This window comes from Ictidomys tridecemlineatus, chromosome 6 (assembly GCF_052094955.1).
Source record: "Ictidomys tridecemlineatus isolate mIctTri1 chromosome 6, mIctTri1.hap1, whole genome shotgun sequence".
Taxonomy (NCBI): domain Eukaryota; kingdom Metazoa; phylum Chordata; class Mammalia; order Rodentia; family Sciuridae; genus Ictidomys; species Ictidomys tridecemlineatus.
Genome location: NC_135482.1, coordinates 132,789,873 through 132,816,950, shown reverse-complemented (window position 1 = coordinate 132,816,950; position 27,078 = coordinate 132,789,873). Strand labels below are relative to the sequence as shown.

Sequence of the window (27,078 nt, the reverse complement as noted above, 5' to 3'; positions counted from 1 at the left end):
CCGGGATGACTCAGCATGGGAAACTGAAGTCAGTGTAAGCATGCAATGTGTTGTCTCTGAGAAGTTGGCCCACGACTGAGCTTCATGGAAGAAAACGGGGATCATAGAAGACACTTAGTGTCTGAACCGGAGGAAATAAGAAGGATATGGAAGAGAATTTTAGAGAAGAAAACCTTATCACAGGGAGCTATTTAGCTATAGGAAAAGTTTTAGATCATCAATGACATACATTGTTGATATCAATTACTGAAGTAGAATGTATACAGGTATCTACGACTACCTAATATGATCAGAATAGAAAACCAATTGTAAAATCAAGAGATTTGGGGGCAGGAAGCGCGAGTTCGAAACCCAGATCTACTTGCTTGTTTTTATTGAGGTATCCCTGCAAAAAGCTACATAAGGGACAGTGCAGTTCAGTGACATTTCACAAGAGAGATATATACATGTAAGCAGCACTCACTGAAATTAAGAATCAGAATACTAGCACCATCTCAGAAAGTCCCCTTATAGTCTTCCTGTTACTGGCCCCCATTCTCCAAATTTCCAATACTTCCAATTCATTTTGCCTGCCTTGTTGTTATCTTATATAAATAGAATCATTCAATATATATACTCTTTGGTGTGTGGTTTCTTTTCCTCAAAATTATGTTTGTGTGATTCATTTAAGTTGTTGTGTCTAGCCACAATTTGATGGTTTTCTTTACCTAATTATGTCCATTGGATGAAATACCACAGTTTATACAATCTAAACTTGATGGGCATCTGGCTGTTTCCAAGTTTGGGTTAGTCTCAATAGTGTTACTAGGGAACATTCTTGTAGATTTTTTTTTTTTAAAAACATCTGAGTATGTCTGCTAGGGAAGCCATAAGAAAATAGCAATGACAGACATGAACGATCCCAGAGTTCTGGAGGATGGAGTGGAGTCCCAGCTTAAGGAGTCAGCAGGTTTCTCCAGAGACCTCTCTCCATGGAATGCAGATGGCTGACTCCTCACGGGGTCCTCAGACAGCCTCTGCATTCTGGAGCCTCTTCCTCCTTGTAAAATGACAACAGTCATATTGAATTAGAACTCCATCATTATTATTTCACTTAATCTTAATTACCTCTTTGAAAGCCCTTATCTTCAAATAAATACATTCTTATTGGGCATTAAGATTTCGACATGTGAACTTGGTAGGTACGAAATTCAGCCTGTAATAGCATTTCTGTGGATTCTGAATTTAGGAATAAATGCGAGGCTATTAGATTGGGTATATTCAGCTTTAGCAGACCCTGGCTGGTTTCCAAATTGATTAAACTGATTTGTAATTCCTAATAGCAGATGAGGTTTCTAGTTGCTTTGTGATCGGGTAAATATAGTATTGTCTTTTTCATTTTAGTCATTCTGGTAGCTACAGAAATGGTATATAATTATGTTTTAATTAGCATTTTCCTGATGATTATTGAAATTTAATACCTTTCATCTGTTATTAGTTACTTGGATATCCTCATTTATGAAATATCTGTTCAAGACTTTGGACCATTTTTAAATTTAATTATTTGCCATTTTCTTATTGATTTGTAGATGTTCTCATGTGTCCTAGAAGTCAAATATTGTTTTTTTTTTTTTTTTAGTATTTTTGGAGGGCACTAGATGAATCCAGGAGTACTTAACCACTGAATGACATCCCCAGCCCTTTCTAAATTTTTTTTTTTTTGAGACAATGTTTAGGGGCCTCACTAAATTGCTGAGGCTGGCTTTGAATTTGCCATCCTCCTGCCCCAGCCTCCAGAGCTGCTGAGATTACAGGCATGGGTCAACATACCTGGCTCAAATATTGTTTGTTGAATAGTGCATGTATTGCCTTTTTAGTCCTTAATTATGTCTGATTACTGTATATTCTTCATTTTAACAGAGAAGGTTAATTTATAAACTTTTTTTTAGATGGATAGTGCATTTTGTACCATCTTTGTTAAAGTCACTTTTGCTTGTCTTAAGATCATGAGGAATTTTTTGTTTTTTAAAAGGTTTTGTTGTTTTACTTTCATATTTAGGTCTCTTAAATGTGATCAAATAGTGCCCTCATTCATTCCTTATGTATTTTTTCATGAGTATTTATTGCATGCTTCTTGTTTGTCCATCAGGGCTAACTTCATGCTCACAAAAACTAGGCAGAGTTTACTCTAGAGCAGCTGACAGTCCTGGGTAAACAAGCAGGGTGACAAGCTGCCATAGAGGGAGTTGGGAAGTTCTACAGAAGCACTAAAGAAGTACATCTGCCCTGAATCCAAGAACCATGCTGAAGGATTATCAGGAGAATTGCAGAAACCATACCGGGAAGTCGTAGCAGAAACAGGACAATCATTTCATGAGAGGCTATAAACACAAATTGGGACAGGATAGTGTGAGAGAGAATTTGTTAAAAATATCTTTGAACTTTCAGTTGTAGCAAATAAAAACTCAAAAGCTCCTCACAGAATCCCGTCACCCCAAGTTGGTGTTACTTTAAACTCAAGAAGGTAGAGACTGGTAATACTGTGTGCTCTCTTTGGCCATGATTTAAGGAGTTTACAAGGACTAGGAGCCATAAACATGAGTAAACCATTGCTCTCCTGCAGGCTGGGGCCAGAGGGGCCTGTTTAGGTCACCAACAGGAATTTGTCTGGAAGCACTGGGATAAGACCTGAGACCTAACCAACTCCATTATTTATTTACAAAGCTGCTGTTGGAAGTATGGATTCTTTTGTTTTCCAGAACTATAAACAAACTTCTGCTCTGTTTGTTGGCATAAAAGATAACATTGAATTTTTTTTTTGTTTGTTTTTAATAGACTGTTAGGAGTAAAATACAGTTTGATTTAGGATTTGTGTTCATATCATGCATTTTCTAAGGGGGGCGATGGTGACCATTTACATTGGGACAGTCAGGACATTTAAGCAAATGTTAAAAACTAAAGTAAGAAATCAAAACTACACAGAATTGAACAGTGAAGATGTTTATGTCTAATCCAAATGAGAGACAAATGGATATAGTAGAAGAAGTTTTAAGCAATGAGTCAGAATTGGGCTCAGTTCTCACAGGTATTAGCAGCATTATCTTTTAGGCTCTTAGGTTCTGATACAAAGTGTTCTTATATGAAGTATTTTTAATTTATCTAGCAAATCATGTAACCATTTCATTTTTAAAATACGATATAAGTGAATGAATTCATAGGAAGTAGTAAGTTTTAGGGTCTCTCTCTTGATAATTTTCTCACTCTATTTATTTTCCTTAAATAAACTTCAACTCTTCTGTGGGATAAATTTTATTACTGCTGTTGACTCCCAAATCATAAGTGCATTCCAGATCATGCCACTGAACTCTAGATATGAATATCTGTATTTCCACTAGACATCACCAATTGTATGTTTCCACATTTAAATCCGACATGCCTAATCTAAACTGTTTGAATTTCTCTCTCTCTCTTAACTGCTTCTCCTCCTGCCTTCCTACTTGACTTAATGATGTTCAGTGACTAACCCACTTACTCAACGTCAAGTGGATCCCAGGTTTCTGGAGATACTGTCTCCTAAAAACCTCTGAGAAGCATTCATTTCTTTCTCTGTTCATATTCCCATAGTCCTTGATTAGGAAGCCTAAAATGGTCTGAACAGCTCTAAAAGCCTTTCAAATAGATGTCCCTGACTTCAGAATATTCCCTTTGACTCAATTGCATTGTTTCAGAAAAAAAAAGATCTTTATAAAATCTAACTGAAATCCCACCACTCTCTGCCTAAGATTTCACATTGTCCCAAGTATAATACACAAACCATTTAAGAAGGTTTAACATCTCCTTGAAGCTTTTGTTCTCCTTTCTAGTCTCTTCTCTCAGCAATTCTATCCCAAATTCTACCTCCAGCTAGACTGAGCTACTGTCCTTATGCTGCATGCCCTATTTGTCTGACCTTGAACCTGATGTTCTCCTTACCTAAATGATTCCTTTTTCCAAGTAGCACGGAGCTCTGTTGTTCACATCTTTGCCTCTTTGCCTGACAATATCCTAATCACCTACACAGGTTCAACTTAGAAATCATCTATTTGAAGACATCTTTTCTTTCTCCTCTAGGTCCTCTGTATGACTCAGCCACTCCCCATCCTATTCTCTTGTAGTACATTTCTCCCCGTGCTGTGGTGCCCATTAATTGTCTGATTCCCCCACTGGATCAGAACATTTGAGGAGTACATGAATATCTACCTTCCTCATTCACATTCATTCTGTGTCTATTTGCCTCGTTCAGAACCAGATTATTTATTGATAAACACATATAAAATAAAATTATCATGTTATAATATTAAAATGCTACAATAGAACTTTAAATGAAAAGTCATAGAGGCTGAGATGCTATAGCATTTAACTATGACTGTGGGGTGGAGAAAAAGGGACCGACCGGGACACTGAACGAGGGGAGTTCTTGTAAGACTTCAAAACAAAAAAGCTGTTTTACTTTTGTATGGGATTTCAGGAATGAACCATAGCTCAGCCCTTTCACTACTGCTATGATACATACTCTAGGGACAATGATGAAAGTTGGGACGTGAAAAAGGAGACTTTTGGGAAAAGGTCTTAAAATTTGGTGTATTACACAAGAGGATATGACATATATCTCCCAGTGAATAAAGTCCTACAAAAAACATCCAAAAAGAGACTGTATCTGCTTTAGCAGTTGAAGAGGTAAGTTTGACTTACCAGTATTGGTGTGCATATTTCATTAGTGCTGGTGATAAAGACAGTATTATTTTGGTTTCTACAAGGAGAGAGTGTTCTTATCTTTTTTCTCTTCATTTTTTACTCCTCACCGTGGAAATTTTCCTATAATGCATTAATTCCTTCAATGCCTTTTAGATGATATAAATTTAAAAATTGTCTTGAGAATCTGGTAATATTTGAAAAATGAGCATGTACTGCTGTAGTGTATGGTAGTGAACTTGTATTGCTCTACAGCTCTGGATCTTTCTGTTTCTGCTTCATGTTGCTTCACATGATTCTCAGTTTTATGTCTCACCACCTACCTCCATCTGTCTCCTAACACTATTTTTCCAGTTTCCTAGCTAATCTACTTTGGGTAAATAGATTAGATAAAGTAAACACATTATGAGTGATAATATAAATAAGTATTAGCAAATATATCTGTGTGACGACAGGATTTACCAGATTTGGGCAAATTACTTGACCACTCTGCCCCTTATTTTTTTTTTTTTAACCAATAAAATAGATCTCATAGGAAAGAGTACCATGTCCTGTTGTAAAGAGAATTAAATAAGCCAAAGTAAATAATCTCTCAGAATTGGCCTGGTATACAGTGAATGCTAGGTAAGTGTCAAATTATTGCTAATTTGATTCTGAAGCAAGAATTAGCAAAACAAGCGAGAAGTATTATTGTGATGGGTCTGCCAAAGTATTTGGGGTTCTCAGAGGGCTTCCAGAGTTGCTTTTGGGGCTGCATGAGAGGCCTGGGGTTGAGTTGCTGTAGTGTAGTTGCAAGAGAGATGACTCCTCAGCCCACAGTACCTCTGGACCTTCCTGTCTTTTGTGATCTTCTATATGATACTGAGCTCATTAAATCTGAAGTGCTGAGTGTGAAACATGTTACCACCGCCTCAGGCTGGAATGGGAATTCTGTGCTTTGAGTAGTGGGACTGAGATGACTGCCTTCCTAAGGGATTTAGCAGAGGGAAAAATGGAGAAATCTTTGCTATGGGCAGCCATTAGACCCTGGCTGCTGGCCACCACAGTTCTTCAGTGTGACCTTAATTTGTTGTCCAGTTTTTATCAGCCTTCAGTTTCTATGCCATTGTGGGCAAACTGGACTCACAGTGACACCTGGTGAGCCAGTGCACTCTGCAGGTCACTGCCAAGGTTGTGGGCTTTATGAGATGCTGCAGGGCACAAAACCTGGTCCAGGGTGCTCATGGGAAGAGGCATGCTTGGATCTGATCTGCATAAATACCAGTCCAGAAGGCAACCAATCCTCCCACCTCTAATGCTTGGAGCACACGTGCTCACCCCACTTTCATAAAGACATTTATGGCCTTTTGGGGGAGCTTCTAGGGCAAGAGCTAAGGTGGTGGCAATGGTAGAGGCTGTCAACAACCTGGGAGGGAGGGAGTGATCATCTAGCTCTGACATCTCAAAGTCTTGCCAGAGACCCGTACAGTAAGAAGTAAGTGTTTTTGTTTGTGCTGGGAGCAGAATCCCCCTTGTCACCCCAGAGAAGCCATGAAAAGGAGTAGTTCTCCCTAATGCACTTCAGTAAATGAGATTGCATTACTTCTGAAAGTTTGCAGCATTTTAACTTTAAGCAGGTAAGTTTGAATATTATAAAATGCACTTTGACATTTTAATTAATTTAATTTTATCATGGAAAAAAAAACCACATACCCATAAAGAATGCTTAATGGATTAAAAGACTGTATTTTTAGGGCTGTCTGAAATTATTATTTTTTTTTAATTTTTTACTTTTTTTATTGGTTGTTCACAACATTACAAAGCTCTTGACATATCATATTTCATACATTAGATTGAAGTGGGTTATGAACTCCCAATTTTACCCCAAATGCAGATTGCAGAATCACGTCGGTTATACATCCACAATTTTACATAATGCCCAATTAGTAATTGTTGTATTCTTCTACCTTTCCTATCCCCTATTATCCCCACTCCCCTCCCCTCCCCTCCCTTCTTCTCTCTCTACCCCATCTACTGTAATTCATTACTCTCCTTGTTTATTTTCCCATTCCCCTCACAACCTCTTATATGTAATTTTGTATATCAATGAGGGTCTCCCTTCATTTCCATGCAATTTCCCTTTTCTCTCCCTTTCCCTCCCATCTCATGACTCTGTTAAATGTTAGTCTTGGGCTGTCTGAAATTAGAATACTATAACTCTGAAATATCATCTAGTTAGAAAATAAAAACTAATGGTTCTGCAGTTGGCCTTTGACTTTATTTTGGTTCTGGATTAACGGTACTTTATTCTTTGCTGCATTTGAAAAATTGCCTAAAACATATCCCTTTAGCCAGGTGCTGTGATGCACGCTCACAATCTCAGGCAGGAAGATAGCAAGTTCAAAGCCAGCCTCAGGAACTTAGAAAGACCCTGTCTCAAAATAAAAAAATAAAAATGTCTGGGAATGTGGCTCAGTGGTTAAGCACCGTAGGTCAATCTCTGGTACCAAAACCAGAACAAAACAGAATGAACAAAGCACCCCCCCCCCCAAAAAAAAAAAACCCAACATATCCCTTGTTTTTTTTTTTTTTTGGTGGGGGGTTGAAGGGGTAATGGGAATTGAACTCTGGGGCATTCAATCATATTAGAGACAGGGTCTCCCTGAGTTGCTTAGTGTCTTGCCATTGCTGAGGCTGGCTTTGAATTCACGATCCTCCTGCCTCAGCCTCCCAAGCCACTGGGATTACAGGCATGCAGCACCTTGCCCTGCCATATCCCTTGATGATTAAATTCACTTGTATGCTATCACCATAGCTCCTGAATAAGAAATTTAATTTTCTCTCCTTAATTCAGTTTGGTGTTTTGACATATCCCTAGTGGTCCTCTCCAGAGGCAGGCATTATTTGTCTATCTTTCCTAGCCAGTGCTATCACATACTTTTGCTTAATACATGTTTCTTAGTATTTACATATAATCAGATGCCTGGGTAGCATTCTCAAATATTGTTTCTCAATGTTAGTTTGGAGCACTGGGAAAAATAATAGCATTGGGAAAATAAGTTTTAAAGTAAAAAATCTTTAAAATGCATATAAACATCCCAAAATAAGATTCTCAAGTACTCCTACAACAGGATCTTTTTCCATCTCTATGGTTTGACTTTAGAGCCCACAGAAGCTACCACAATTGTGCACCCACCCCCCAGTGCCACACTTTTATTATACTCCTGAGAAGTTAATGAGGAATCTCTTCCTTTTAGAAACAGAAATAAGCATGCTACACATTTGTACTTTTAAAAGCCAGCAAACTCCAATAATATGCCATAGGTAAATGTACATGAGAGTAGAATTAGCAGACCTTCCCTCTGTGTCTACTCAGCCATGCTCCATCTTTGCTTAGTTATCACTAATGTACTACAGCCCCTGCCAAGACAGGACAGGGGAAGGTGTGGGCTGACTGGGTGCCAGTTCATCCCCTAGACATGAATGAGAATTCTTTCCCATCAGGAATTGATTGGGTGTGTTTAAGGCCACATCGGACAGTGGCCTCTTCTGTTGTTATGGCTACATGGTGCACACCCACTCTCCTGTACTCTTAAGGAGACTCAGAACATGAGCAGAACAATTACAACAATGGATGCACACGACTGTGTCAAAACAGGTACATTTGAGGATTTCTCCATTTATTCTCTTTTAAGGTTATTTCATGTGACATGACGTCAAAACTGGCATCAATAGTTTAGAACAAGAGGCATGGAAGAAGGAATGGTGGAATTGAATGTTTTCAAATCTACTAAATGGGATAAATGCCAGAACATTTGTTTTGCAGTTGCTAAATAAAATGACTGAAAATTAGCTTGAAGGAAAAGAAAAACCTCTGAGACACACCTATTTTGCCTGAAAGGCCATTATCTATTTATATACTTGCAAAAGCTATTGTCTGCTAAATTTAAATAGCAAGAATGCCAGGAAAACTAGGTAGCATTCTAGCTATTGAAAATGGGAAATATTCGCAACATGTTCTTACATTCATAACATTAGAGCACAAACATAGTCTCCCACTTCCCTTGTCTTCCTTGACTTCGCAGCCACAGGAAACAATAATAACGTATAATTTTTATTGGAGTATGTGCTAACTTCAATGAAATTATGCACAATTTAATGAGTAGAAAGTAACCAAAATACTACTAAAGTCATCTCTATAATCAAGAAATTAAGAAAAAATCCAGTTCTGTCCTGTACTCATCTTCCATGGTGGTCCAACTAGGTACTTGCCCATGGTGATTGTTGACGGAAAGTCCTTTCATTTTTGGGGAAACCACAGTCACTTGCTAATTTTAGCTGTAAGAACTGCTTTTCCACCTCTCATCAGAAAGCTTAGGCAGAGCTCCACAAACTGTATTTTTTCCTGCTTGTCACAGGTTTTTTAATCTACTTAGGGAATAGGTAAAACGCAGGAGTCTACTTTGAGGATCAATCAAAAATCCTTTTGAAACTCTGATTTGTACAGAAAGAGTGCTGTCAGAAGAGAGAAACAAAATGGAAATGACAAGGATTGGGGGTTTTCCTCTCCTTCTTCAGCACAAAGCTTCTGGGCTTACAACCTTCAAAATTCCATTATAAAAGTAAGATGACCACATTATTAAAAAATGAAAGTAATGCAAATATTAATTCATGTTCCCAATAGATCACTCCATGACTTTGCTTTCAGGTTGAAAAATAGCAATTAAAAAAACATCATGTCCAATTGAGAAAAAACATAGAGTCATAAAATAAGAGGAACACAGGTTATGAACTTCACTGAAGCATTTTGAAAAAGAAAATTAACAACCACTGCTTTATAGCAAATATCAGATCTCATCAGCAAGGTAGAAAAGTAGGGAATTATCTTTGAAGAAGTCACAGGCAGACTGGCACAGTTAGTAAGAACATGGATTTTCTAATCAAATTATCTGTTTTTGAAACCTGACTGTATCAAAGAATTCTGATAAAACTGCATAAGATGGCTCTGTTTCCTTATCCATTAAATAGTAATACTCAAGGTACCTATTCCATCCATTATTTTTAGACCTTGATGAGGTAATATTGGGAAGCACTTAGAAAAGATTATAATAGTATTCAATACAATTAATTATTATTACTCTTCTCCACTCATATTTTTAAAGAAATTCTAACCACAAAGAATAGTAATTGTATTTCTAGTCTTTGAAAGGCTCATTAAGTAATAATGAATAATACATTCCTTTTTGAAGTGGGAAACCAAATTTAGTAAATCTCTTAGAATCATTGTGAAAAAATGTGTTTCGGAATTAAAACTCTTTCAAAAAAACAAACCTGTGCTTTTCTATGTTCTACACTATCACTTGAAAGGGGGTCACTGTTGTACCAGGAGTTGAAAACCACAATCACCAGTTGATTTACACTGACTGAAGATGTTATTGGTGAGAGGAAAATCCAAGTATATCTAATTTAACCACTAATAAATTTATGAGTGCTAATGGATCTGCTCTGGGTTTCAGTATAAGGAATGCTCTTTATGCAAAATGTTTTTGCTTGATTTTATAATTTCCAGCTTGAGGGCCATTCCTTATTCTTTGGAATTGATAAGGCAGCCAATTTCCTGCCCTAGAGATTTAGTCTTATTTTATCAAATACAACTCAAGACTCCTTTCAATTTAAGTCACGATGATAATTCTCCCTCTGCAAATCATCTGTGATTATCTGTGGTAAAAAGTACAACTTGTTTCTCTGGCAAAATATTCCATTTTAGAATTATTTCCTCTTTCTTCCAGAAGTATATAAACAAACACTTCCTATGTGACTATTTAGTTTTCTTCAAAATATACTAGCATTCATTTGTTACGGCTACAGTCTCTCTTCAAGGAGAGAAGATGCTGTGTACCTCTTAATTTAGCAGCACTTTTTGTTCAGATTTACAGATAAGGCACAATACAGGTTTAAATATAAAGAGAGGAGGCTGTTTCTCACAGAGCATGCTAGTTTTCATAGGATGAGAAACTGGCCCCGTGGTGTTTGATAAAAAAGGAATTCCTAGCATGGAGATATTTTTAGCACATCTGGTGAAACATCAGTTCCATCCACATTTCCTCAGCATGTTGTGCGATGTTCTCCTTCCAACATTCCAGGATTGGTTTGTTACCCAAAGTGACAGGGACAAATCACTTAGGGTTTTTCTCTCATCACAACCCGAAAATGAAAAGCCATTGTTATTATTACATTCACATGTGTTTTTCTGTTTTTATAGAAGTCACAACAGTATTTGACCTCTGCTACAAATTATTGCACGTACAAAGAGATGAACCCACCCTTCTTGAATTTTTTTGAAATTTGTTTCATGACAGTAACATCTGTATGTTTAAATCACATTTTTTTTTCTGTCTATTTCAGATACGGCTTCTAGTTTCTAAAAATCAGAAGCTTGTGTTTGCTTTACTAATTCTATTTCTTTTCCTAACAATAAGTTTTTGAATTCTTTATTCACTGAGATCTTGGTTAAAAGACTATGAATGTTTTCTCTTGTTTGTTTGTTTTTAAATCTGTCAAACAAAATCTTAGTCAAAATATAAACTGCATGCCTACGTATACAAAGTTTTATTATATTATAATGTTTCTCACACATGATTTGTAACATCTCAAGTTCTCCCAAACATTCCATTTTTATTCCATGGCAGGTTGATAATCTCTAGGCCAAAATTAAAATTCTTCTTCATATATAGGGTGATATCAAATTTGTAGGTGAATAATGTAAATTGGATGAAATTATTTTAGGTAATTTTCTTTTGACTAGAACCACTTCTGTCACTGTTCAATTAAGTGCTTAATAAACTCTTGTCAGATTTTATTTCAAAGGCATTATTAATAATAAGACACTTTCAGAAAGAAAATCTGGGTTATAGATATGAGTAGTTGGAATATAAATGTGTGTGTTTATACATATGTTTCATGCATGTTTATACATTATATAATAGAACTTGGAGATATGTTTGCCTGTGTGTATATGTATGTGTAATAGCATTTATGGTCACACTATAAAATACCTTTCTAAACTCAGGACTCTAAAAGTTGAATATCATACAAGAATACATCCTTTGAGTTACAAAAGAGTCCTTGAAGTTTGTAGATTTGAGATTTTAAGCTAAAAAATTTCAGTGGCATATTTAGAAAATTTCACAACAATTGCGCATCAGCTTTTAAAAAGGAGTATCATAATATTGCAAAAGTGAAATGACTCAAAACAAAACCTAGACAAAATAGAAATAAATGGAAAAAAATTAAATTTAGGTTTATTTCAAAAGCACATATCTTTTGCATTAAGGAGAAGGTGTAGCCCTAACAACCATCTTTGCCTCTCAAATATTCAGAGTACATTTTTAGGACATTGTGGCAAAACTGAAATGTCAGTGTCTCATTATTTTTGAAAGATGACCTCTTTTAAAGACATGACTGATACTAAAGAACAGATGCTGTTTTGTTCCTAGGGACTCAGACACGAAGTCTGTTTTAGGTTCATAGACGAGTAAGAAGTATAATGTTCTTCCATTGCTAGGAAGAGTTCAAATGTTCTTTTTGGAATTCTAGGAGGAATAGAAAATCAACTGCTATTTTTTTTTTTCCTGCTTGAGAAAAGTTACCTAAGAGCAAAGCACTTCTTCTATTATGACTCCTTTAAATATTTTTCTTTCCTTTTTTTTTAATAATACACCAGTTTCTTTCATTTATCTGAGCATTACTAAGTACTTCTCTTTCTGATTCATGGATAAAGAATTCATTTTGATATTAAAATGAGAACCGTGTTTTGTTCTCAATGAGAATGAGCCCATCCCAGGCATATATTAACACCTTGTCAGATATGTTAAGCCAAAATGAGACACAGGGAGATAGTGTCCCTCCTTCTGAACAGCATTTTTATGTGTGGGTTCTTGCTGAGGGTCGGGAAACTGCCTTGGCATGTACTTTTGCACCTTGTTGGTTTCCTTAGCTAAGTCAGGGATTAGGATGAGAGGTGTGGTTGGAATCTCTTCCTGAAGTTCATGATTCTGGGCCACAGAGGAATCAAGACTGACGGTTCCCACAGTGTAGCCAGAAAAAAAAAAAAGAAAAATTAATTAGGCCTGCATCTCTGACATTTAGGCATTCCCTTGGGTATTATATGTGGGGCCTGCTATATTTTATCTTCCTAGTTTAGGCTGTAGCTGTTTAGAGTGTTGAACAAATATTTTGTTCTTACTAAATACATACATATTTTTCTGAACTCTAATGATAGAGAATAGGAAAATAACCACATCATTTTGATCCATAGTCTACTGAGAATGTGCTTCCTCTCTCCTTGCTAGGTAATCTCCAGAGCCACACTTTCTTACAAACTACTTTTAAAGAGATTACAAAGTGATAGATTTGTAGATTTTTTTTTTCAAAATGAGGGTTTGTGCTAATGCTTTATTTAACCAAACCATTTGGGGGGATTTATTTATCATCATGGAAAGGTCAGAAAGAGCTTAAACTCAGGCAGAAGTTTATCTGTTCAATTCCACAAGATAAAGTGGCATCCATGATAAACAAGTCTGGATAGCAGCTGTTAGAAGTTTTAGAAATTTATTCTAATCTCTCATTTCTTCCTATAACTTGAATTTCAATGCATTTCAAAGTTTAAAATGCCATACCCTTGAGGAAAATATAATGGGGGCTTTGGAAGCAGATGAATCTGACCTGACTCTACTACTAACAGTTGTACAACCTGAAACCAATATCCAGCCAGAGCCTAGGCACCTGTAAAAGAGTGTGGTCACCAGTGGCCTGCAGCGGGGCTGTGGTGAGAGTTATGGCAACATGCACTGGGCCCAGAAACCCATGTTGCTCCTAGAAACATGCAGCAAGTGATAACTGACCTTATTTTCAAGCATTAAACAAGGCCAGACCAATATGTGCCCTTCACAGTAGAAGGATCTCAAATTCTCTGTACAGTTAGAATAGCTAAAGAAGTCATCCTTTCTTGAAAATATAGTTAATACTCTAAGCAGAGCTGAGTGTTGACTAAAATAAACAAGCCTAGTAGTTATAATAGAAATTCTGATTATATCACTTGGTATTCATCATCCTCAAGAGCAAGATCAATCCCAGACAGAAGTGAGAACTTACTTCAATCTCCTTTGCCATGTTCTCATCTCCCATTCAGGTGTCTCCAGGACTCACCCTAACTTGCCAGAGCCTCTTTTTCTGCCTCGATATGAGGGGTCTAATTTAGTAGGAAGCAAAGTTTCCCTGATACTGTTTAGATCCCTGTCAGCTCATCAGCTTCTCTGCCTTTGAATAAGGGTTTTAAACCCAGCGGTGGTCAAACCCAGAATCACACTGTTTCCTGAGGAAGATGCTCCTCTGTAGCTACCTTCTCCCCTAGAGAGCTCGTCCATTCTTGTGACATTACCTTCCATTTCTTTCCTTATGATTCTTAAAAATATGGATCAAGGCTGTAAGTGCTCCTCTCTCCCAGGCTCTGGTTCTGCACCTTCTTAGTGGAATTTTCACTTACTCAGCAGGTGCTTGCAAGGCATCCCTTATGGGCCAGGCTAGGATCAATACCTGAAATGTATTTAAAATAGTGCATGTTTCCTGTGCCTGCGGAGAGGTCCTTTTACTCTTCTCCATGATCATTTTGTGCTCTGATTTTTTACTGCTGTGATCTGGATGTAGTTTGTCCCCCAAAGGTTCATGTGCTGGAAGCTTAGGGCCAGAGTGTTAAGGTGGTAGAACCGCTAAGAGGTTGGACCTAATGGAAGGTAAGTAAGTCATGGCGACCTTACTCTCATGAATAGACTGATGCTCTCTGGAGGGACTGGGTCAGTTCTCCTGGGAAATGGGTTGTTCCCAGGCGAATTCGACTATCTCCCCAAGGTCTCTTGTACACTTGCCCAGGTATCTCATATACTTCCCCTTTCTGCACACAGCGGGTTCCCTTTCTATGTCTCTGCCATCTTGTGATGCAGCTGGGGATCCCTCACCAGGACATTTGTGCCATGCTATTTGGATCTTCCAGCCACCAGAATTGTAAGCCAAATAAACCTTTGTTTTACACATTACTCAGCATCAGATACTCTGTCTTAGCAATGTAAAATGGACTACGGTGGTCACTAAGTCCTATCATTTGTTCCTTTAAATAATGGTCATCATCTTGTATTTGGGAGACACTCTAACTGGCTAACCCAGAAACAAGACTCTTCCAGCTCCAATGTGTTGCAAACAACACACACTTGCTGATTACCTTCCTCTTCACCTCCTCCCTGGACCATAGGGGCTCTGGGTTTGGCCACTTTACAGCTCTTTAACTTTGAACAACTCATTCACTTTCCTCTTGGTTTATTCACCAGCAAAACACACAATTAACATCTGTTCTACCTTGTGGAATGGTTGTAATAATCAGTTGAAATGGTACCTAGGAAATCATGTTAGATACCATATAATATTTACATTTCACTAGTATGAATAGTTTTGTTTTCTTCCTCATTTTGTCTGGAGTCAGATTTGAGTTCAAGTCTCAAATACTCTCTTCTTAGTCACATGAACATTAGGCAACTTAACTTCTAAGAACCATCATTTTATCATTTATAAAATGGTAATATGAACCTCCCTACAGCTTAGAATACGTTTAAATTGACAAAATTGCTGGGAAAGTCCCAAAGAATGTGCTCAGAGTCAACTTTCATGCCTTAATGTCAGCTTTCTTCCTGTTCTTATTGGCTCCATTTTAATTTTTATAAGTCTTTTTTTTTTTATTCTCACTATACAATTTTATTTGTTTTTTGGACTAGCCTTCTGTTCCGTAGGCAGATTGATGAATGTATTTGTTTTCTGTGGCTGCCACACAAGTGACTAAAAGCTTAAAGACATAAAACCATGCAAATTTATTTTCTTACAGTTCTAGAGGGCAAAGTCTAAGTTCAGTCTCTAAGGAGACTGTGAATGTGCCTGTCCCTCCTAGAAGCTCAGGGGCAATCTGTTTCCTTGCCTTCTTTGGTTGTCTTTGTATTTTCTTCCAGATAACCTTTCTATGCATATAGAGATTAAACTTTTTCTTAACAATTAATATCATGTTTTATGAGCATTATTGTGCTTGTTGGTTTCACCTTCCCAATTGAAGTCTTTTTAAAAGTCCTCAGTTGGGCTAATAAAATTTTAATGACTAAAAGGTAAACCAATTCATACTATTTGGCATATGAAACGTATTCATAGAAAAATACAGACTATCTCAAGTAGATTTTTAAAGATCATTTTTATTAAGAAGTAGTTTATATGGGATAAAATTTATGTATTTTAAGTGAAAATTTGAGGACTTTTAATTTTGTACCAGGGATTTAAATGTAATTGTTTACCATTTTCTTATTGATTTGTAGAGGTTCTCATGTGTCCTGGAAATCAAATATTGGGATTTATTATTATTATTTTTATTTATATATGACAGCAGAATGCATTACAATTCCTATTTCATATATAGAGCACAGCATATCTCTGGTTGTAAACAAAGTATATTCACACCAATTTGTGTTTTCATACATGTACTTTGGATAACTATGTCCTTCACATTCCACCATCATTTCTAACCCCATGTCCCATCCCTTCCCCTCACATTCCTCTGCCCTATCTAGAGTTCATCTATTCCTCCCAGTTCCCCTACCTACTCCATTATGAATCACCCTCCTTATATCAAAGAAAACATTGAACATTTGGTTTTTCGGGATTGGCTAACTTCTCTTAGCATTGTCTTCTCTAACTCCATCCATTTACCTGCAAATGCCATGATTTTATTCTCTTTTATTGCTGAGTAATATTCCATTGTGTATATATGCCATATTTTTTTTAATTCATTCACCTACTGAATTGTGCTGCTATAAACATGATGTGGCTGTGTCCCTGTAGTATGCTGTTTTAAGTCCTTTGGGTATAGACTGAGGAGAGGAATAGCTGGGTCAAATGGTGGTTCCATTCCCAGTTTTCCAAGGAATCCCCATAGTGCTTTCCATATTGGCTGCACCAATTTGTAGTCTCACCAGCAGTGTATGAGTGTACCTTTTCCCCCACATCCTCACCAACACTTACTGTTGTTTGTCTTCATAATAGCTGCCATTCTGAGTGGAGTGAGATGAAATCTTAGAGTAGTTTTGATTTTCATTTCTCTAATTGTTAGTGATAATGAACATTTTTTCATATATTTGTTGATTGATTGTATATACTCTTCTGAGAATTGTCTGTTCAGGTCCTTGGCCCATTTATTGATTGGGTTATTTGGGTTTTTTTTTTTGGTGTTTAAATTTTTGAGTTATTTATATACCCTAGAAATTAGTGCTATATCTGATGTGTGAAGAGTAAAAATTTGCTCCCAAGATGTAGGCTCTCTATTCACCTCACAGATTGTTTATTTTGCTGAGAAGAAACTTTTTAATTTGAATCCATCCCATTTATTGATTCTTGGTTTTAATTCTTGTGCTATAGGAGTCTTATTAAGGAAGTTGGGGCCTAATCCCACATGATGGAGATTAGGGCCTACTTTTTCTTCTATTAGATGCAGGGTCTCTGGCTTTATTCCTAAATCCTTGATCCATTTTGAGTTGAGTTTTGTGCATGGTGAGAGATAGGGTTTTAATTTCATTCTGTTGCATATGAATTTCCAGTTTTCCCAGCACCATTTGTTGAAGGGGCTATCTTTTCTCCAATGCATGTTTTTGGTGCCTTTGTCTAATATAAGATAATTGTAATTTTGTGGATTAGTTTCTGTGTCCTCTATTCTTTACCATTGGTCTACCAGTCTGTTTTGGTGCCAATATCGTGATTTTTTTTTTTTGTTACTATTTCTCTGTAGTATAGTTTAAGGTCTGGTATAGTGATGCCACCTGCTTTAATCTTCCTGCTATTGAGTGCTTTAGCTATTCTGAGTCTCTTATTTTTCCAGATGGATTTCATGACTGCTTTATCTATTTCTGTGAGGAATGTCATTGGGATTTTGATCAGAATTGCATTAAATCTGTATAGTGCTTTTGAAAGTGTGGTCATTTTGATAATATTATTTCTGCCTATCCAAGAACAAGGTAGATCTTTTCATCTTCTAAGATCTTTTTTGATTTCTTTCTTTAGGGTTCTGTAGTTTTCATGATATAGATTTTTCACCTTTCTCTTTAAGTTGATTCCCTCCCCAAATTTTTTTTGAGAATACTGGGGATTGAATCCAAGGGTGCTTAACCATTGAGCCACATTCCTAGCCCTTGTTATTATTATTATTATTTTTTATTTAGAGACAGGGTCTCACTGAGTTGCTTAGGGCCTCATTAAGTTGCTGAGGCTGGCTTTGAACTTGCAATCCTCCTGTGTTACCCCCCTGAGCCACTGGGATTACAGGAATGGGCCATCATTCCTGGTTCTCCAAAACTTTGAGGATTTTTAACAAATGGGCAGTCATAGAGAGCAGAGGAATTGGTTAGTGCAGTCATGGAAGCTGAGGAGGACTATGATCCACAAGCTGGAGAACCAGCAAAGTTGATGGTGTGATTCAATGGGCCTGTAGGCCTGAGACAGAGTGGCAGAAGGAGAAGGGATGGTGGCATGAGCTCAGACTCTGTGAGAAGGAAGAGTGCTGAGATTTGAGGGTAAGAGATGCATATTTCAACCAGAGAGAATGATTTTACCCTTTCTGTTTCTTGGTTTATTTCAAGCCTTTAATGGATTAGATAATACCCCCCTTCCTCACATTGTGGAAAGTCTTCAACTTTACTCAGTTCACCAATTCATATGCTAATATCTTCTGAAAACACACTTACAGATGCATCCAGAAATACTGTTACCAGCCATCTGGGAATCTCTTAGCCAAGTCAAGTTGGCCCTTAAAATTAACCATCACAGTATATTTAGATTTACTAAAATTAAGAATTAAATTAAAATTTAAAAATTAAATACTGCTTTAATTTCTTATTGAAGTATTCTGTTATGCATTTTAATAAGCCTTCATTGAAGCTTAAACTACATGAAGAACAGGGGTAAATAGGAAGCATGCATTTAAAAAATTACCACAGATAGAAAACAACAATGTAATCTCTATCTGGGTCAAGAAATTGCTGCCATGTTTTTTTCTATACACTTGACTTGTGAGGCACTGAACAAGGCACGCAATTATTATCACCTGACCATTGTTCAAAGATGAAGATTCCACTGGGCACTGTGATGCATTCCTGTAATTACAGCTGCTTGGGAAGCTGAGGCAGGAGGATCACAAGTTCAAAGTCAGCCTCAGCAACTTAGCATGGCCCTAAGCAACTTAGTGAGACCTTGTCTCAAAATAAAAATTAAAAAGGGTTGGGGATGTGGTTCAATGGTTAAGCACCCCTGGGTTCAATCCTTGTTACCAAAACAAAAAAAAAAAGAAAGAAAAAGAAAATTCCTGGGTCTCTCCCAGAAACTACTAATCAGAATCTCCATGGTAGACACCAGCACCTGGGAAACATTGGGAACATTCTATCAAGTCACAGAATTTGGGACAGATGCTTCTCTCCAAGTTTTAACCATTCTGAGTTCTCTCTATCAAACATATTTTAGTAAAGTTGTGTTTCTTCAAATAAGTTTCATCATTGCTTTTGCTGTCCTGAAATAAGATGTGTTATATCTTGACCATATTAAAATGCAAATTCTTCCCATTGTCCCCAAAGTTGTGATCCAAAAGGAGAGTTAAATCTAATAAATCCTCTCCTTGAATATTTAATGCCAACTGGTGCCCATAGAATATAGCTTAAATCCCTCAACATGATACCAAACAATGTAATTATTTGGGCCTATTCTGCTTCCACTGAATCCTTCTCTCACCCTTTTCTTACTTGTCATTTTGCAAATACAGCTTCCTCAAATTCTTCAAAATGGTACATGAGGTCTTTGTCTCTTTGGGCCCATGTACTTCTGTTCATCATTACTTTGCCCCAACCACATAATAAAGCTTGTCATTCCTTAACAACTCACCCTTTCATTACTTGTGGTAGTCATTCCACCTGGAATGCTCTTCTCTTCTCTGCTAAACTTAACTTCACTATATTTTTGTGGGTGGGATACCTGGGATTGAACTCAGGGGGACTCAACCACTGAGCCACACCCCCAGCCCTATTTTGTATTTTATTTAGAGACAAGGTCTCACTGAGTTGCTTAGCACCTTGCTTTTGCTAAGGCTGGCTTTGAACTTGCAATCCTTCTTCCTCAGCCTCCCGAGCCCAAGGGATGACAGGTATATTCCACCAGGCCCGACTAATTTCACTTATTTTGAGTACTTCTCATTAAACACCACCTTTCCCATTTACCAGTGGGGATTATAATTATACTTTCACCTGAGTTTCTGCTGTCAGACCTTGTTCACTTTCTAACATTGTATCTGCCTCTTACCATAGTTGTAGCTATCTAATGGTCACTAGAAGTTTTTTGTCACTGAAGTTTCTAAGAGTGATGATCTGAATCTTGTTGAGGAAGAATGTCAGATAGTCTGTGGATTCGAGAATTCTTGTAATCCATTACCACCCAGTACTGGAAACTGGGTTTCAATCTTATTCTTAAACTTAGTTTTTGTTTGTGGAAATCAGATTCCAGTTTTGTTTCTAATATTCAAGGTCTTACTACCTGTCTCTACCTAGGGGATCACTCCTTGATGTTGCCAGGCTCACCTTTACCTAAGAGAGCCAGGGAGGCTCATTCCTAAATTCCATACCACAGGCTGGTTCTCTCACTTGAAGTCACCTCTGTGTTGCTTATGATTTCCTTTCCTAAGCAGGGAATATATTTGCTTTCTGGGAATTGGATCTCCCAACTGTGGTCAGCTTTTGTAGTCCTGCAACTGCACCCTGGGTTCTACTTTGACTGAAAGCAGTAACCTTCCAGAACTCATATTGAGCATTGTGAGGTATTTAAGAGCACTCCATTTATTTTGATATTTTATAAAATGTAATTAATGTGACACAAAGTGGAAATCATGTGAATGTTTTATTTTGCTCCTCAGTCAAAGCTGCATGCTGTCTGAAGGCATGCCTCACAGTTAATGCCAATTGAGATTTTGAGTGCTTTACATCTATAATCTCCAAGACTACTGTCCCCATTTTATATGTAGAGAAACAGAAGTATTAGTTATTCTCCAAGAGTCACAGACCTGGAGTTTAAACAGAATCACCATCAGGAACAACATTTATGCCACCTCTTTGTGACCATCTTGTGACCATGGAAAAAGGACTGTTTGAGGATGATTTGTATTTTTTATGAAGTGAACAGAAATAGGCCCTTTAATTAACACTATAAGGAAAGGAGACAGGAAAGAAAAATAGATTGGATTATATATTCATTGATTATATCAGCAGTGGGCCAAGAGGCACAATCGAGGCAGTTTTGTAGATTCCTATGTAACCACTTAAAATATAACTACTTAAAAATGTAAAAGGCATTCTTGGCTTGTGGGCCATTCATAAATGGGAAATGGGCCAGACGTGTCCTATACTCTGAGTTTACAGACTTGTATTAAATGAACAAATCAGCTTGATGCCCAACGTATAATGAGTAGTAGCTTATATGATTACCATTTTTACTTCAGGATCTTAACACTTAGGTAAAGCAAATCTTAAAAGTTAATTCAGAGGCTAGTTAAATTACGTATATAAAAATGATAAAGAAATTTAAAAAAATTTTTTTTACCAATAGAACATCTTCCTATTCCCTGATTCCCTAAATCTTATGAAGGAATTTTCTTTGTTTTGAAGGAAGACTTTGATGAGGTCTGAGTCAGAAACCCCCAAGAGGCAGTCTTAAGAAACAATAGATGATGCCTTTTAAAGTGGAAAGGAACAGCTAACTTCTGATTTCCTTTCCTTTCTTTTCCTTTCCTTTTTTAAACTTGTTGGAGTTTGCAAGCTCAGAGTCAAAGTCGAATTGCTCGGGACAACAGAAGAAATTACAGAGGTTGTGTGTGTTAGACAGACACAGAGCTAAGAAGTAGAGAAATTTGGATTGGAAAGGGACCTTGAGGAAAGAAATGTGGTTTTAAAGGAAATTTAAAAAATACTTTAGTGAAAAAATTGTCCTGCTTTATCATAAATATGTTATATGCTGATATTTTATTAAAGTAATCTCTTTTAGGATGAATCTTTAGGAAATGTGAGAGGAGAGCATGATGGACACAGGACAAAGCCAAGGTCAACCAGGAAGGACACCTGTCTGGGTTTCAAGCAGGTTAGTTCATTGTTTGAGAGCACAGGTTAGGAGTCAGACAGAAGTGATTCTAACATAAAACTCCTTTTTTAAAAAATTAGCAGTAGAATTTGGGGAAACTACTTGACTACAGTTTGAATAGTTTTATTTGTAATATAAATAAATGTAAAATAAATTATAAACTAAATAAATGTAAACCAGTGGGTCTGATTGCTCCAGACATATTGCACTGGTCTGTTGACACTTGGGGCCAGCTAATTATTTGGGTAGGACTGGTTTTGTACATTAGAGAGTGTTCAGTGGTCTCAAGGGCTTCTATTCAGTGGGTGCTACTAGCACCCCATTTCCCTCAGTTCTGAAACTGTTGTAAACAACATTGTCAATATCCCCAGGAGGCGAAAGCAACTCTGGTTTTGAACTATTGGTCTATGAGAGCAATTTTAATTCCTTCTGATGGCTTTCAAACCTGGACAAGGTGGAAAGATTGGACTTTGTGAAAAATCAGGTGGACAAACAAGCTGGGAAATGAGTCATGCCCAGAAGGATGAAATGCCAAAGGACACACATGCACTGGCCAATTGTCTATGGGGTTCCTTAGGGATGTGTGATTCCTGTTCCGTCTTAGCATACAATTGAAGATTCTGAACTGTAGACTTTGGCCCTAGAGCCTTCATATTGGATGTTCTTTTGCTGGAAGACCCCCTCCTGAGGACCAGTAGCCCACAGCTACCCTCTCTCGCTCCCCGATCTCCTTCCCCTTTCCTTGACCAACTTCTTTACAATGTTCTTACAGCCAAACATTACCTCGAGTATCTTCCTTAGCTGGATACTGCTTCTTGGGTCCCGAGCCACTTAGTCATCTATTCCTTCCTCTAAACAAAAATTTCTTAAGAAATCTCATCTTGTTCATGCTTGTATTCCCAGGACCTAGCATGGTATTTATCCCATAGTTAATAATCACAAGGTATCTATTGAATAAACAATTGCTTAGCAGCAAATAACCAGACCTTAAGTAATCATATTTATATTTTGTTTAAAAATCTCTATACTTCAGCTACTACTTGGGATCAAATACCACATTATATAGAGAGCACTCTTGAAGTCATGGCTGTTTCCTTATAACCAAAGAAAGTGATAACGGATTTGGAAGTAACCTGATTAGTGCAAAAGGATTGAGGAATGAAGCTAAAATCCACTATACAATGTGAAAATGAACAAGGGTAAACCTCACTTTGAGTTGAATATTGTTCTGTTGTGCAGTTTTTGCTTGGAAACAGTTTTCTCCATTTTAGTCCCTGATATTTATTGTTCTGCTCTGTGGGCATTTTGGTTTGTTTGTTTGTTTGTTGTTTTTAGATCTATGTGTGCCCAGTTTGCCCCGAGGGAAAGGATGATACAGAATTCTCATCTGTCTCTGTTACTACGTATTACTACTCAGGATACATCAAGACAAATGCCATATAAATAAATAAAACACTCCAGAAGCTTCAACTCTCACTGTGTTAAGCAGCAGAAAAGAAAAAGCAAATGTTTAAGTTTTAAGAGAGAGACTTCATAAAATGCTGCCATTGTCCACAGTATGGAAGAAAAGGAGTATTCTTCCCAAGCATATGTGAGTTGGCATTGAGGATTAATAAAACGTTATTGGGTCTTGCTTTGTTGTATATCTGTAACAATGCTTATTTAGTTTTATTGTAGCTTGGAAGTCTCAGTTCTGTTGGGCTGAGTGCACATATTCAGCCATCAAGCAATAAAATTAATCTACTGAAAGGAGTATAATATTTATTAGGTGGGGGTAGGCAAAGCTGATTCATTGAGTCTATTGCCTCAAGGACTCGTTTTGGTTAATCTCTTTCTGGTTTCTCCAATCATATGTAGTATAAGTAAAATCCAGTCAAATTTACCTTCTAAACTCCACAAGAGGAAACCCAGTCACTCTCACACACTAGATTTTGAATTTTAGATAATAGTCTTTTTGCCCCTCAAACCTCCAAGTCTAGCTCTTCACTTGCCCTGGCTGTATCCCGGTCCCTAAGGTTTCAGAGATTGCACTGAATATTTATAATAGTTTTCCATTATTCCTAATTTTCTAAGAGCAAGACTCTGACTCTTAACATCAAAAAGGCCTTATCTTAGCAATATTCTTTTTTCTTTCTTTCTCTTTTTCTTTTGGTAACAGGGAATGAATTAAGGGCACTTAAGCACAGAGTCACATCCTTTTTATTTTTCATTTGAGCCAAGGTCTTGCTGAGTTGCTTAGGACCTTGCTAAGTTGCTGAGGCTGGCCTCAAACTTGTGATCCTCCTGCCTTAGCCTCTGAGTCTTTCTAATTTGTAGCAAAGTGTAGATGCCAATTTTACCAGTAGCATTCCATTGGAGACATGAAGCTCTGATTAGATGAACACTTTGAAAGATAGGGCTCTTATCCTACTCTGTATTCATAGCTCATAGAGCAATGCATAATATAAAGTAAATATTCCATAAAATGTGTTTTAATCAAATGAACATGGAGGACTAAATGAAAATTTGGTATAACTGTGACATTCATTTGTGATTCCCCCAATTATTTATAGTAGTGAATCACTTTTACTTGTTTACTTATTTATTTACATCTTTAGATACACAATACTTTATCTTGGTCTTGAGAAGAAGCATGCATTTTGGCAGATAAATGGTAGATAAGGATACTTAAGTGAAAATTACTAAATACTCTCTTTACCTTTGTTTAGGGCATGGCCAAACAGCTGCTGGACGATTTTTAATGTTTTAAGAAAGTCTGGTTATCAATTCTTCGTTTTGTGCTTCCTTTTTGCTTTTCATTTCTGCAATTTTTTTTTCAGGTGACTGGATTGGAGGAACTTCAGTGATGCACAACTGACTCATTCCAACTGGACTATAATGTGTTGTTATGTAAATTAGACAGGAGGAGAGCTGGTGTTCTCATTGAACTTCTAACTTAAAGACAAGTGTGATATGATATGTCAAGAGCTTTGTAATGTTTTGAACAACTAATAATAATAATAAAAAAAAATGTAAAAAATAAAAAAGACAAGTGTGGAGATGCTAAGAGCCACAGCCAAGTAATAAGATGCATGGCATTTTTGGTTGAAAGGTGATGTCAGCTAGCCATTGAGATGATATGATTATGTTAAGATTTGCATTCATATGGATATTGGACTCCTGCTGTCCACCTCGGCCTGCTACGGGACTCCTGGAGAGTTCTCATTGGTTGGGGAAATGCGGTAGGAGGGAATTCCGGAGGAGGGACTTCCTGTTGGGGTCCGGGAGAACACCGCGTTGGGTTGGTCGGCAATCTCCCTGGGAGCCTATGGGGCATTGGCAGCAGTTTCAAAAATAAAGTTTGTTCCTGCTTGAGTGGCTTATGATTTTGTGCCCAGCCAGACTGCGGCATGGAGTTCTAAAAAAGAACATTATAAGCTACTGTCAAGTTCATGGTCTTTGAGTGTTTTCAGTTTCCATACACAGCTCAGTTCAAGTTTGATGTAAAATAAGCTGAATAGACTAGCTTTTCTTTCACCCAGTTGAGAGGTCATATCTTCCACAGAGAATAGTCAGTAATAACCAGAGCTCCCCATGTCTGCAACAAAATCACCCCTTCTTTTAGCTCAATTGTCATGGTCCAGAGAATTGGTCCAATTTTCCTGTGATACAGATCCTCATTGAATAGTGCTATACTCATATAAATACTGACTTTTCTGTAGCTAGTTGTGGAAAAAATACTCCTTCCATAGGAAAGGAATAGAAGGTAGAAAAGGTCAGGGTGGAACAACAGAATTGAACTTTATTTCCTGAAGTGTAAAATGTCATGAGACATTGATATTATCATCTACCTTGGTGCATTTGTTTGCTTTGACAAGTACTCAAGAAATGATGCATTAACGTACTTTACCAATCTTGGAAAAGGTGAAAGATATCTTATGAGTTTTGAGTCATTTTGTCCAAGAAATTCACAGAGACAAAAAAAATTTAGAGCTAGAAGAAACTTTAGTAGTTTTCAATAATTATTAATTTGTCATTAATATTAATATTTACTTCAATTCCATCTTACCCAAACATCTCACTTCATTTAATATGTGAGAAATAATGACTTCAAGATGAGTTAATATTAAAGTTAATTGAAAGTTAGTGGCTCTACTCAAACTTTCTGAGTATGTGACACTAATATTTCCTAGGTTTCTTTGAGGTTTGTTGACAGATGACATGTATACAAAATATATTCATATATTTACTTGAATTTGTAACATCAAATGTTCTTGAATCTTAGCATTTGCACCTTTGGGGATTAGTTCATTGCTCTGAGATCAGTACATGAATTAATTGTTGTAATTCGCATATTCATCTATGTTAGACTCTTACTCTGGTCTCTAGAGATTTCTTTTGAAAAATAATTATGTAGGAGATTGTGAAAAAATTTCACTGGAAATTGAATAATGGATAAATAGACCATTCAGAATATGCTCTCCCTTTTAATATTTAATGTCATTAAAAATAAAGTTTTAAAGATTTTTGGCTGAAGAAGTATACAAGGGGATATTTAGAAAAAAACATTTGGACTAAAACATTTTATAAGGACATTAATTTCAAACACATGAACTGAACATTTATCTCAGACAAAATCTAGAATGAATATTTAGTTATTGAATACTTAAGGACTAATTACTAGAATATCACATGGATTTCCCAGGATAATCAATTCAGACTAAACTTGTCCATCTTTCATGGGCTTACCTGACTGAAGAACCAGGAATGTATAGCACTTAAATGGCAAATGTGTATAGGCATTAGCAAAACATTTGATTTTTTTAAAGAAGTTTTAATAAAAGAGACTAGCAAATTATGGACCAGATTTAAAACACTAAATATATTTGATAAGAGTTGAATAACTTTATTCAGAGTCTTCATGTATAATAATCTAATATCTATCATGTATTAAGCACTTACTATGTACCACCATTGTCCTAAATACATGCATTATCTTACTTCATTTTTAATGTAACCTATAAGAAATATGTTGTCATTTTACATAGAAGGAAATTACAGATTAGAGATTAAATAAACTTTTCCAAAACACTCAAAAAGCAAAAAGAGATGCCAATATGTGAACAGAAGTTGTTTGACTCCAAGTTGTTTGACTCTCTGCCACTGAAT

At 36.8% G+C, this 27,078-nt stretch overlaps 1 long non-coding RNA gene across 1 annotated transcript in view; it reads left to right on the top strand.

The window, feature by feature from the left end:
• The window catches only part of LOC144365034 (uncharacterized), a 152,194-nt gene extending 125,116 nt beyond the window's left edge, over positions 1-27,078 (top strand). The window contains exons 3-5 of the long non-coding RNA XR_013423306.1: positions 21,838-21,930; positions 23,266-23,521; positions 24,750-27,078. This is a non-coding gene — a long non-coding RNA (uncharacterized LOC144365034). The remainder of the gene's footprint in view (positions 1-21,837; positions 21,931-23,265; positions 23,522-24,749) is intronic.